The 14,560-nt window shown below is 39.4% G+C and overlaps 1 protein-coding gene across 3 annotated transcripts in view; it reads left to right on the top strand.

Annotated features, from left to right (window-relative positions):
* The window catches only part of nhsl2 (NHS-like 2), a 68,522-nt gene that overhangs the window by 21,674 nt on the left and 32,288 nt on the right, over positions 1-14,560 (top strand). The window lies entirely within an intron of this gene.

Here is a 14,560-nt window from a genome sequence, read left to right as displayed (position 1 = left end):
GTGGGAAAACACAGGACAACAGAATAGAGGTGTGTGGAAAAATTAGTGCAACAAGTGGAACAATTGTCTGTAAAAACAATAATAAAGCAGACTATCCAGGATTTCACAATTTTGCAGTTGCAGAAATGAACATAAAATCAAACAAACTGTGTAATATTCAGTGGTGCTTGCATTTTGTCAAAGTTACAAGATGTGTTGTGTGTCTTAAGCCAAGGCAATCTTCAAATGAACATGAATACAGCTATCATAAAAAGTAATTACAAACGTATCTCCACTGGTAGGAGTTTAAAGGGAGAATCCAGTGCTTGCAGTTTAACCAAGTAGACAAAAAACATTGCAAGATGCCTCACAACTGTAAACTGTAAATCCTGGAGGGATTGATAAAGGCTTATTCCAGCAGGTCTGATATCAGTTTGTCATCATAATTTTTGCTGATATTTGTAAATCTGACTTTGTGTATTTTTGCTATGTCACATAATAATAAAAATGCGGCATGTGAAACAAATTATTATAAGTAGCAAAAATAAACTCATCCGCTTAAGAGAAAAATATAAAGAAGTCTGTCACTAATGCAGTGATGGTTAGTGTGTGGGAATGTCTTTTGCTAATTTAGATAGATAGATCGATAGATAGATAGAACTTTATTGTCATTACACAGGTACATAGCAACGAAATGCCAATTAGCTGAAATATTAGTGAGACATCAGGGTCCTAGTGGTGTAGTGTAGATTTCAGTAAGTTTATGTTTGTGTGGAAAAAACTGGCTCTGACTCTGTTTTTTTCTGATACGGATGGTCCTGTATCTCTTCCTGGATGGAAGGAGGTTGAACAGTTGACTAGTGTTGAAGGAGTCCTGATGATATTGTGTGCTTTGCGCTGACATTTACTGTGGTGAAGAGACTCAAAGGAAGGAATCTAATTAACCATTAAATAACAAGCATTGTCACTTTATCATCATTGTGTAACTCGTATTTCAAAAGTCTACTAAACTGCAAAGGCAGCTGTCCTGATGTTTTAACTTAAGTCAGTCTGGAAAGTGTCATGACATAAGGGGTTACGAACAAAAATTTGTCACTAGACTTTACAACAGGTGATGCTTGTCTATTGGAATAAACATTTTTTTTTTTTTGCTGTTTAGGTTTATGTTAGTTGTTCTGAGGTTTCTGTAGGTGTAATTTAGCTCTATGAACACAACTTAACATGTTTAGTGAGATTTATTTTTTCCCTTCATTTCACTCTTTTTTCCACTTTTCCTGCCAGTTCACATTACTTATTTGGGACAGACCCATGACTTATAAACACAGAACATTTACATCTGGTGTCTCTGAACATGTTTTAAATATATACACATACCTGATTCCCAGCATGTATTAGAAATCTAGGTAACAAGGTAATCTCATGCAATGCACTCGGGCATATTTGTTGGTTAATGCGTCACACCTGGAGGATTTTGGAAACACTATATTTTTGAAAGCAATTTGGCAGAAGGAGCAAAAAAGCAGGGCAAACATAAGCACTTGCGTCAGTCATTATTTTATTAGATTAGCCTAGATGCTGAGAAGGAGGGAAATCAAAGTGATTACATCAAGAAATCAAGAACGATCGAGAGAAAGGTGAAGAGAGAGAGGGGATTCGAGGCGGATGTGGTGAGAGAAAGAGCAGTTGACTGGCTAATTGAGTTTAAAGGGAGTTGTGAGTGGAGATAGAGCTAGCTTTATGTGCTGATCTGAAAGAGAAGGCAGCTGGGAGCCTGCGCACATCCCAGCTAAACTAGGCATCATGAAGAGGGTGTGTGCGTGTGAATGTGTGTGTGAGGGAATGTGTGGAGGCGGCACACATATCCCTGACACTCAGACTCTATAGCTGTGTGTGTGTCCTATAATCTCATATATCCCTCATTTACTCAGTGTGTCAGTGTAAGTGCTCATGTGAGACATCGTCTGTATTGACTTGGAACTGTTGTGGTCTTCAGGCCTTGTGTAGGATGCAGTCCTGATTTAAACTGATTTTGTCTGCGGTGTGAACACTGCGCTGTGTGTGTGTGTGTGTGTGTGTGTGTGTGTGTGTGCGTGTGCGTATCTATTTTCATGCTTCCAATGCAAGAGAAATAACCCTATGCACACAACCTATGGTGTGTGAATTCTGGCTCTGACAGTTCCTCACCCTCAGCTACATCACTCCTATCTTAACTGAAGATACGAGCTGTTTAATTCTGCTTCACTGACATGTATTCTTCTTTTTTCCTGACAGCAATATTTTCTAACAAGTTTCTCTATTTCCAAAATATAAACAAACTAGCAGTGTAGTAACAGAAAGTTGTTAAAGATAAATGAGTAAATGATGTTCCAGTCTTTTGCACTCAGTGCACACCTCTGGTGAACTTAGACAACATTTAAAGCCAAAAGTACCAATACTGCTCCTCTTATTTGTATCTTATCTGTATCTGTTTGGAGCACATTATATGTTCATGTGGTGATACATCGGAGAGCCTCTATCGGTCTGTCTGTCATGCTGTGGTGATGAAAGAAGAGACCTGAGGCTTAAACACCTACAGTGTCACTTAACAGGTAAATTAGAGGTTGTTGTTGAGATGGAGATTGTTCTGTTTGTGACTTTACACGTCTGTTGATTTATTGGCTTAACTCTTAAATTTTCTGTATTAAATTCTACAATTGTTCTATGCTTGGTACATACAAAAAGCTAAAAATATCCAGCGTTTTTTTAAGCTAGTGATTTGACCTTGATATTTAATTATTTTGATATGCAATACTTTACCTAGTTGCTTCAGATGGAGCAGGATGTCAGTTGATTTGTTTGGAAGGAATAAAGGCTAGATGCGCTAAAATGTAGAATGCTAAAACCTATTTAAGTGATTGTGATTTGGCATTGTCTCTCTGCAGCTGCTTGCTTAATCACTTCTTGTCTCTCTGCATCTTTGCCCTTAAAAGGATATAAGAAAAACAGAAAAATGTTTCATAGCTTCCGCAACTGGAAATGAACCTATTCAATATGCATAATAATAGGCGCACTGGCTTTGATTGAACGCAGCTCATCACAGATCCCACTTGGCCATCTGTCTGTCTGTTTTGTATTGTGTCAAGCACAGAAACATAGATGTGAGGTTGTGTTGTGAGCTAATGCTGCTTGCAGGGCCACTAGAGTCCACCAAGGGGCAGAAGAGCACTGCTTGTTGAAGCCTTGGGCAGTGAACTTTGTGTACATGCTTTATCCTTTAGCAGCATTCATTATTCATTTTTAGCTGTTTAACTATGCGATGTTTGACCCTTAAAAGATAATTATTCAGTAATTCACTGCATCAAAATATAGCAGATTTACATGCAGAAAAACTACACAGAAAGTAAATAGGTGGGAAAGACAGGTCCAGGGGCTTTGAAGGATTAATAGTCAGTCCATCTTCCTAAGGCCACAGCAAAATAAAATGTGTCTCTCACAGAAGAGGGTATAGAATGACGTGCGTGATCACAGTCTTAACGTGGGTTTGTAGCTAAATTATGTTTTCAAATCTGTAAACACACACTAGCCTGTTTGCACAAATGACTCACAAGTCCCAGGTGACCTCGTTTTAACAACCCTACTGTTTTAATCGCTCCACAAAACTGCACAGGCCATCACTAAATTACTGCTAGCATATCTTATTGTATTAGTACAATCAAGGAAAAAATCTACAGTCTCTGTGGTGCCTCAGGATCTCAACTTTCCTGCCAATCATTTTGCCTGTCCAGTCAATGCACCCGATGCTACACTAGCAGTCAGTTGTTCTAGTCATAGTAGCATGTATATTATTCTGCATGTGACAGATCTCAGATCTTGTCTTTTATTAACAATTAGCTTGCCAGCTAACTGTGCTAAGTGATGTGTATTTTTACCATAAAACAGAAAATTGCATAGACACAGTTATAGATTTGGATTTACTGTAAATGTAAAAGAGAAGTGCAGATTTGTTTACTGTTATGTTGATTTGATGTCACATGCCGAACTCCTGAGAACGCATTTTGTTTATCCTGGTCAGAAAATGACCTTATTATTAATTGAGATTATTGATTTCTCAGTACACTGACAGCAAGTAAACAGTCACGTCTGTGATGTGGTGATGTGCTGGAAGCAGGAAAAAAAGGCCAAGCGTAAGGATCTGAGCCACTTAGACAAAGGTCAAATTGTGATGTCTAGATGACTGACTCAGAGCATCTCCAAAACATCAGGACTTGTGAGGTGTTCTAGGTATGCATTTGTAAGTATCTACCAAAATGAAAATGGTAAAACTGTGATACAGTCATGGGCACCCGAGGGTCACTGTTGTATGTGGGGAGCAAAGACTACAGCCCGTCTGATCCGATTTCTTTTAAATCATGTGAAGAACCAGACACGCGTGTGTTTCTCCAGGATGCACTGTGGGAAGAGGTTTCAGAGCTGTTTTGGTGGCACAAACAGTTTTGGTGTGTCCTACACAATATTAGGCTGGTGGTTTTAATGTAATGTTTGATTAGTGTATGTTTAATGGGCTTGCTTTGAAGAACACAGGAAGGTTCTGTTATAGTAAAGCAAGGAAGGCGAAGAAGCTTCATATTATTCCCTCATATAATGTTCCTTCAATATGCTCACTAGGTTACATGCTGATTGTTGTTTTCATCTGAAATTAGCAAGCATTAAAATAAACAGCAACTAAAACTCAGTATCATTCTAAGAATTTTAAGACTTCATCTGTTTGCATGCACGGCATGTTCATTTTCTCATTCCGTTCCCACTTAGATGTTAATATAAACTTTGGTAATTACGGATACTCCCATTTGACACAAAGGCAGCATTAGCTAACTTCCTCCAAAATGCTTCTTCAAAGGAAGAGGACGAGATGGAAAGAGAGACAGAGAGAAAACAGATTTGGCGGGAATCTCCTTGCTAATGCTAATCCTCTCAAATGGCCGTGTAGAGGGCAGTCTTTCAGTGGGTTATTCAGCCCCCTCTCCTCAACTAACCCTCTCTCACATTTCCCTCGTTTTACTGCCAGCTGAGGCTTTCTGCGGCTGAGTAAAGAGCCAGGTGTTGTTGCGGTGGAGAAGTGAGCATCGCAACATGGTCCTGACTCACTCTCTGCCCACAATCTTGGGTTCCATTCGCCCACCCATGACGTTTCTCATGTATCTGCTAGAACCCTGCTATATCAGAGACACCCTTTGTTTTCCAGGAGAACAGCCTGCTTCTCTGCTGGTCTCAATTTTCTCTGAATGTGCTCTCTCTTTTCTCTCTCTCTCTCTCTCTCTCTCTCTCTCATATTAGCATGCATTATCAGACTCTTAGAACCTATTCCACCTCTTTTTAATGTGCTCTTCTTCCATCTCTTGCTCTGTTTCTTGCTCTTCTCCGTATTCAGCCATAATGGGTATGTGGGGATATGTGGGTGTATGTGGGGGTGGTATGTGGGGGTGATGAGGTCCACACCGCTGAGCCTTTCTTACTAGCTAATATCTTCTTTACCGTGACGGCTACTTCTGATTGGTTTCACTCACTACCCAGGCCTCCCAGCCCCCCACCCACCCAATGCTACTGTAGAATGTTTGGGCTATAAATCATGTTTTTACCCCTCTATCCATCCATTAACTCATCTGTTTCTGCTTAAACACATCCCGTCTTTCTTTTCTTCCTCCGCTGGTTTTGTAGTTGTTGTTTTTTTTTAAACCCTGAATACAGTGAAATAATATTATACAAGTCTCAGAGCAACAAAGTAGTACCCTTGTGTGTTAAAGGCAGAGGGTTGCAAATCATTTTAACTTTGGGAGGCAGAAGTAATTTTCACTTTCACTAGAGGAAGAAATGTAAAATGTAAAATGTAAAGCTCAACACTGGATGCCCTTTAGTGTCTGATAAAGTTTTTTTTTTTGTACTCTGCTCTCTCTGTCTTCAACATTCAATAAGTTCTTCATTCTGAATGTAAGAGGATTGAACCCCTTGCCTGCACACAATCGCTGTTCTCAGTACTCTTCAAAAGTGGCTAAAAAAGGATGAATGTAATAAGAAAGTGGAAGAGATGGAAAGAGGAGGGATAAACATTGAGCCAGTGTCTTTCTAACAAACTCCCACAGGGATTTAATTTTAAGGGATTTAATTTTAAGTATGTCAGGGGGGAAAAAGAAAAAGCATGCTTTCTTTTCCTTCTTCCCTCACTTTTTTTTTGTTCTCCCCTCCTTCTTGCCCATCACTCCCCTCCTTCTTTTCCCTCTAAGCCCCCAAATACATTCCCCCTGTCTGCACCCCACTCCCACTATTCCGTATCAGTGAGCGGACAGATCGTGACTTTTCTCCTCTCTCACTTAAATGCCAATGGTGGATTCAACTTTCAGCTGCAGGTGAGTGTCAACACCTAGAATCAGCTCTCTGAAGGAAGCCATCATTTTCTAGCACTCAGACATTTACAGTTACATGATCATGCAGTTATTTCTGAGTTGAAAGTTTGGAAGAGTTTCTGTTACGTCTCTTTTACCGAAGCTGATAACTCACAAATGTTATGAGTTTGTATACCAGAACGATGATTGTTTGATTGACAGCTGGGGAAATGTGAAAATCAGATATGCGAGAAATCAGGTGATCACACTGGACTAATGTGCTGTGACCTGTTGAAATCCCTTGCTTAATGTATGAGCCCCTGGAAAAAATAGTCCGGGAATGTTCTTTAAGCATAATAGTTAGTGTTTGTTTTTACTTCCTAAAACATTTGTACTTGATTAAAGATTTTTGATAAACTGATTTTTAGATTGTTTTAGATTTTATTTTTAATTGTAATGTTTAATTTTTGTATTACTACTTATTTAATTTAGGTATTTGTGGTAAATCCTGGAGCATCCACTCTTATTACAATCCCATAACCATTCTTTGGTTTGTCTATCTACAGTACAGTATACAGAAGACCTAGAGGATGTAAAGTAGCATTTGAAATGAAGTGAAATCATCTTTTATCAGAATAAAGAAATTAATCATTTTAATCTGATATTGAATTAGTCATAACATTGTTGGCTTTCATTTCAGTTGACGTTCAGAGAGGTTGGATAACATTACAGAGAATTTTAGTTAACAAAATTCCTAAATTCAAAATTTTAGATGCTTATGATCAAGCACTGAGAGAGCAGAATGGGTTTGATATCACCATTTACTTTGGAGATGAACATTTGTGTGAAAAAAGCTTTTCTATGAATTTATTGGCCCTAATAGACCTGATAAAAACAGAGCTAATTATGAACAGCTACAAATTCTTGAATACATACTGTAAGCGTCTACTTTAATTTGAGCCACCGCTGTTGTGAAGTGTGACATGACAAAGAAATTCAGTGCTGAACATGGACACTTCAAAATTCCATTTTGGCCTCTGGGACTAAGTGTTAAGGTACAGAACTGGACCATAAATGATTATTACACACATTCCATTGTTTGCCACTTGAATCACAATGTGTTTGTTTGTCAGTGACAGTCAACATTTAACAATGAGTAATATGTCTTTAATTCATAAGTCAGAGTTCATGACTTCATAAATTTAGAAGCTTAATTCTGAAGGTGAATTGTATTTGATGTGCCACATTTCAGATATGATAGTAACTGATACTGATACTGATCAGTTTTGCTTGTCAATGTATTTCCACTGCTCTGAGGTTGCTTTAGTGTATTTATATATACACACACACACACATTACCACCATCTGAAAATGAAAGGACCTATCATTCTGTATTTATATACATATATATATATATAATTTGTAGATGACTACATTTGAATAATAATATAAGCTTTGTACAGAATGATAGGTCCTTTCATTTTCAGATGGTGGTAATATTCGGGTACATGGCATATGGCGCTGAGTATTATTAACAGAATATTCAAGTCTGTGGCTCATCAAGGTCACATTGTGAGTAAAGTTCATAAAAATAGATTAGCTTCCTTACAAATTTTTAGCTCCTTACCCATGTAAACACACCCCAGAATGTACTGTAATCTTACAGGCTGATTGAGTTGTGCTTAACCTGGTGAATATTTGATTTAAAATAATTGGGGAAAATGTATGTGTGTGTGTGTGTGTGTGTGTCTAGTGCTAGACTAATGACCTGACTGGGGGTCCAGTTTCAAGATGGAGACCTAATTATACCACTGAACCACATAGTATTATAGAGCTTAGGCAGAATATTCCAGGACACACACATTAGGTATTTTCACGTCATTAAGCAGACACTCATATAACAAAAAGAACAAAAAAAACACACTCATACAAAAAAAGTTGAAGCAAGCATCAAAGTGTACATGAATTTACACTTCTAATGTTACTGAAAGTTCTTTCAAGAACATCATATGATTAGAAGTGTGGAATAGGTGAATAAGACATTTTGTGTGTTTGCTGAAAGTGAGAAATAAAGAGAAGAAGCTGGGACATTGAAGACCTGAGACATGCAAATAAGGCAGTCTGTCATTGTCATTGTGTGTGTGTGTGTGTGTGTGTGTGTGTGTGTGTGTGTGTGTGTGTGTGTGCAAGGAAAAGGGGACAATATCCATAGACCACTTTCTTCCATATGCTGCTCACTTGAGACTTGGGAGAAAAGCACAGATGAACTGATCTCAGTGGAATGTGTGGCTTCTTGATTTTAGGAGAAATCTTGCCTTTTCCAAAGCAGCTGTTATGAGTTTGTCATACCATTTTTCACACGTCTGTATGACGTGTACAGCTTTGGGTCAGGGATCAGTGGCCTAAACATATGGGATAATCAATATATCAGTCAGTGAACTAGTTAAGAAATGTAGCTTCAAAGCTTTTGCTGAACTGTTGGATTCTTTGAAATCCCATAATTTGATGATCTACTCAAAACTTCAGGTTCAGGATAGCATTTAATTCCAATAAAGCTCACCTTTTTGCTGGAATAACGATCCCCTAATCCTGTACTGCATGGCTGACTTTAATACGAGAGAGATGGACTGGAAGTCCAGAATAAGACGGCATAAGAAAAGAGAAGAGAATGAAATAAAAAAGTGAATGTCAGTCTAAAGTGGGCTAACAGAAGGAGAGAATGGTTTGATGGATGGAAAAGCATTGGAGCTGCTTTGCTGTGTAATCCAGCCGTCTGTGAGATATGTACATGCTGTGATTGCTAGGCTCTGTGCAGTCCTTCCTGGTGTGGGATTATTATTCTGAGACTAATTATCCGTAATCCTAATCCATATACCAGATGGCTGTTTTTCCAGCTTCTGTGCACTAAACACAACCACCCACCCACACGCACACACACACACACACACACACACACACACACACACACACACACACACACACACACACAATCTCTGGGTAATGTGATGATGTTTGAGATGGATATCTGGACTATAATTGAGCAGCTGTACAGTAACTCATGATCTTATGGGCTTTTGAAATTGATGGACCTTTATCAATTGTTTCTTCTCAGCTTGTCAAAGATTCCACATTTTTGTCAATAATTTAAGACCATACATTATGATTCTGACTAAATGGCTGAGTGGTATGTGCTGTAAACACCTTCGATTTGATGGTCCATCCTGTAAAAAGAAGCCTATTTAACAGATTGGGTTAAAGGCGCTGACAGTAACTGTGATTGATCTGCTACTGTGTGGAGTTTGGCAGTGTTTAGAAGAGCAGGTCTGTGCCTCTAATGCATCCACAGCTCCAGCATCCAGCTCATTATTCAGGCTAAATGAATAGTCGTGCTGTTACGTCAGTTCACAAGAGTTTGATGATGGTGAAGGAAAAGCAGTTGTGCAATCTAAGCAGATCAACTTCCATGAGAAATCTTATGGTCTATCTCAGCACATTCATTCATTCATTCATTTTCTACCACTTATCCGAACTACCTCGGGTCACGGGGAGCCTGTGCCTATCTCAGGCGTCATCGGGCATCAAGGCAGGATACACCCTGGACGGAGCGCCAACCCAGCGCAGGGCACACACACTCTCATTCACTCACGCAGTCACACACTACGGACAATTTCCCAGAGATGCCAGTCAACCTACCATGCATGTCTTTGGACCGGGGGAGGAAACCGGAGTACCCGGAGGAAACCCCCAAGGCACGGGCAGAACATGCAAACTCCACACACACAAGGCGGAGGCGGGAATCGAACCCCCAACCCTGGAGGTGTGAGGCGAACGTGCTAACCACTAAGCCACCGTGCCCTCCTCTCAGCACATTATCATTGTTATTATGGTTATTATTCTGTGAGAAAAGATACATGACTTTGGGTCTTGCTTTTCTTTCCCACACTGTATTGCTTGATTGGAAGCAAGCGTGTGAGTGCAGCTGTGAGAGCAGCTGCTACACACCATGAGGTATTCAGTTTGTGAGTATGAGAAACAGGGACAGAGAGTAGGATAGCTCTCTTGTAGTTTGCATTGCGACCCACAACACACAGCTGTTCCTTCTGGAACTCAAAAGAGGCTTGCAAGTGTGTGTGTGCACAAGTGTGTGTGTGCGTGCATGGGCGTGTGTGTGTGCCACACATACCTAACACTAATGTGTGTATTTGTCCTGTTCTTGTTCTTTCACTTGCAGTTCCTCAGCAATACCCTGCTTGTCTCAAGATAACAGCTGAATGTCAGCTTTGCTATCAATTATCTGTGCATTTTCCAGACTTTTTGTCATATTGACAACACAACTGCAGAAACACACAGACACAAATCAAAGATTTCTCAGAGATTTCTACCTCCACATGTAAGTGACTGTTTAATTTCATCTTGAAGACCAGGAGTACTGAGCAGAGGCAGCTGATATAAATGTGCTAGAAGAGAAGAAAATCTATCTACACACTATCTTATTTTCTGTTATCAGATTATAAAAGGAGATTTTACTTTAATTTGAACCAGGAATAACAGCACCACCATCATAAATACGTCTAGATGAATGGTATGAACCAGAGGCCAGGACCGATATCTGATAACCCAGATTGTAGATTCACACATCCTATCATTCTTGGTGAAATGCTGCACAATTTCACACATACTGGGCTAATTTATTTTATCCCACTTTGCTGACACTTCCCTAACTCATTATTGTCAGTCACTGAAGAGGGCCGGTGGTAGCCTAGTGGGTATGTGGTTGGATTACTGATCAGAAGGTTGAGAGTTTGAATCCCAGGGCCACCAATCTGCCAATTTTCAATTCAATTCAATTCAAGTTTATTTGTATAGCGCTTTTTACAATGGACATTGTCACAAAGCAGCTTTACAGAACATAAACATAAAACAAAAGATAAACATAAGGAGAAGTATAAAGAATTAATATAATAAAAATTCAAGATATATACAGTTCACAGTGTGTATGTATGTGTGTATGTGTATTTGTCCCCAATGAGCAAGTCTGAGGGCTCAGGCAACAGTGGCAAGGAAAAACTCCCTTAGATTGGTAAAGGAAGAAACCTTGAGAGGAACCAGACTCAAGGGGAACCCATCCTCATATGGGTGACACTAGATGGTGTGGTTACAAATATACAAGTAACCACAACATCTAGTGTCACCCATATGAGGATGGGTTCCCCTTGAATCTGCCACTGCTGGGCCCCCTGAACGAGGCCCTTTATCCTTATTTGCTCAGTTGTATAGAATGCTGTAAATTTACATGTGAAATACAGTAACAGATAACTACACACCTTTGGTGCTTTGCCCCTGAAAGTGAAAGTGAAAGCGACGTGACATACAGCTAAGTACGGTGACCCATACTCAGAATTCGTTCTCTGCATTTAACCCATCCAAAGTGCACACACACAGCATTGAACACACACACACACCATGCACACACACCCGGAGCAGTGGGCAGCCATTTATGCTGTGGCGCCCAGGGAGCAGTGGGGGGTGGTGGTGGTGGTGGGGTTCCTTAGGGTTAGGAGTCAAACTCTCTAACCATTAGGCCACGACTTCCCCAAGCTGGGTTAACTCCTAGATCATAGAAATTTTCAAAATTTACATTTGATGTACAAATACAAGCTGCATGAAATCACATACAGCAAAGACAGAATTTTAATGTTTGTCTGATTCAAATTAAAGAGTTATTTGGATGAAACAACATACAATATTTGCAGGCTTTAAAAAAATCTCTGATGTTGATTAGTTTCACATATTTTCCCACATGCTGTTGTTCGGTCGCTCATGAATATTATATGGAAAATATCCGATAAATGTCTCTAACTGTTCTTTATTTTCTGTTGCAAAGTTGCATATGCTATAATTCCACAATGAAGCTAATTACAGTTTCTAATAGTGCTTTTCCCCTATGGGTGTGATATGACAGAGGCTTTTTTTAGTTACAGATCTTAAGAAACCTGTACATTGATACTGTTAGCTTAAAGAGTATCTACTGCTGCCAGTCTCTCTCTCTGTGTGTGGTTAGGCATGTTAAACAGGATATGAGAGAATAAGCATTCTGTCATTCTCTTCTACCATTTGTATGCTTGTGGATGTGTGTAAAATAACTATACTCTATATGTTAGTGAAGCCTGACATCGCCCCTGCTCTGTGGTGTATACAGGGAGCAGTTCTGTCCCGTATCCTCTGCTCCTTCCTTCTCCTGTCTCTAGAGGATGACTGATTGCTGCCATAATGGAAACTCAGACATTGGCACAATTGAGAATAATTTATGAACCCAAATTAGTCCCATGCCACACATAAAAAGTGTCTGTTTGTATATTTAAGACAGACATTTAAGGTTATTTTCCCATATTTGTATTCACTCTAAGCATATGTGTTCTGTTTGTAGTCGAAGTGGAATGTCATGTTTTGCTCAGTTAATTTAAGGTCAAACTATTAATAATCCTACTTTCCAAACAACAGATACAATGTGTGATTGTGGGATTATTAATTTGGGACTAATTATCCATAATCTCTACAGGCCAGATGGCTGCTACTCTAGAGCTTCACTCTACCCGTATATACACACACACACACACACACACACACACACACACACACACACACACACACACACACACACAGTCTTTTATACACGACTCTATATAAATAGGTGAAGTGTTGCTGGGTTGGATAAAGGGACATATATTATCGGATATTTAATATTTATATTCATATTTTTATAAAGTCATCACCATAGCAAATGATGATTTGACTCTCTGAATTTGTTTGTTTTCCCCCCGTACATACTGGCTTTTTAATTATCCCAACAAAATGTTTTTTTTAATGGTCATGAACTTGTAAAAATGAATGTCTCTCTTTAATTAGCTCTTAAACAAGATTGACTTGTTAGTATGTATTGAGTTCTCTGTTCCCATCTCAGTCTTTTATGGTCATTTATTGATTTATTTACCTTCAGTAAATGCATTATCGTGGTCAAGGTTGCAGTGGATCTAGAGGCTTATCCTGGAAACCTTCAATAGGACACATTCAGGATTTTTCTTACTTTGGGGCAATGGCATAGCTAATCCACCTAATGGCAGGGAGGAAACCCATGTGGACAGACAGAGATCATACATAGAAAATCTGTACAGTGACCCTGAGATCCAGTTTGTGACACCATTCTGTGCAAGTATCCCTTTCAGATTAAAATACTTTTGAGTGTGTGTGTCTGTGTGTGTGTGTGAGAGAGAGAGAGAGCGAGAGAGAGAGAGAGAGATTGATGGACACTCTCAGAGAGGCTGTGGTCAGTGCAGTGTGTTCAGAGCTGATTGATAACAAGGCATGGCGCAGTTGATGCTGTGTGCAGCTCAGGGGCATCTCTGATTATGACCTGTGAGTGTGTGAGAAACACAATGACCTTAATTGGATAAGATTAATTAGAAAATGTATTGACTCTAGACTACATCTAAACTCTAAAAATCTGATATGGACTTTAATATATTCTAAATGACACATTTTATAGTCTGATATTCTTTTTGTGATGTTGACAGACACAACACAAGTCCTGATATAAACACCAGATTCACTGTATCAAAGCATGCTGTTATTAAACTCACAGCATTTTGTAGAACTCAGAAACAAACGATTGCTGACTGGTTTACTAAGAGTGTTGAATTGTTAGCTTGTATTGGCTGATGACTTCGTTGTATGTACACTGAAATAAAATTGATACATTTTCTGTGAATTACTAATGTATAGCGTCGATGCTGCATGTAAGTCACTCTTAATTTGTAGATTTTGGCTTAGTATACCGTGTGTGTGTGCGTGTGTGTGTGTGCGTGTGTGTGTGTGTGTGTGTGTGTGTGTGTGTGTGTGTGTCATGTTTACCAGACAGCTGTATGTGATGAATTGATAATGCAGAGTGGTGCTGTGGTTCAGAATGCTAAGCTTCAGGCTGCAGTAAAGGGAGGGACCTGCCCTTTCTCCACTGCAGTGTGTGTGTGTGTGTGTGTATATGTGTGTGTGTGTGTGTGTGTGTGTGTGTGTGTGTGTGTGTGTGTGTGTGTGGGTAGCCTTAACCATAACCCTTACCCTTGAGTCATAACGGGTATCACATTTATTATCCCTCATTCCTTGTCAGGCTTTTCTTTTTCCTGTCCTAAGCACTGACGTTTTGTCAGAAAATGCCACCTCATATGTTCAAC

The sequence above is a fragment of the Tachysurus vachellii genome, chromosome 7 (assembly GCF_030014155.1).
Source record: "Tachysurus vachellii isolate PV-2020 chromosome 7, HZAU_Pvac_v1, whole genome shotgun sequence".
Taxonomy (NCBI): domain Eukaryota; kingdom Metazoa; phylum Chordata; class Actinopteri; order Siluriformes; family Bagridae; genus Tachysurus; species Tachysurus vachellii.
The sequence above is the reverse complement of the archived record's forward strand: the minus strand, read 5'-3'. Positions and strand labels throughout refer to the sequence as shown.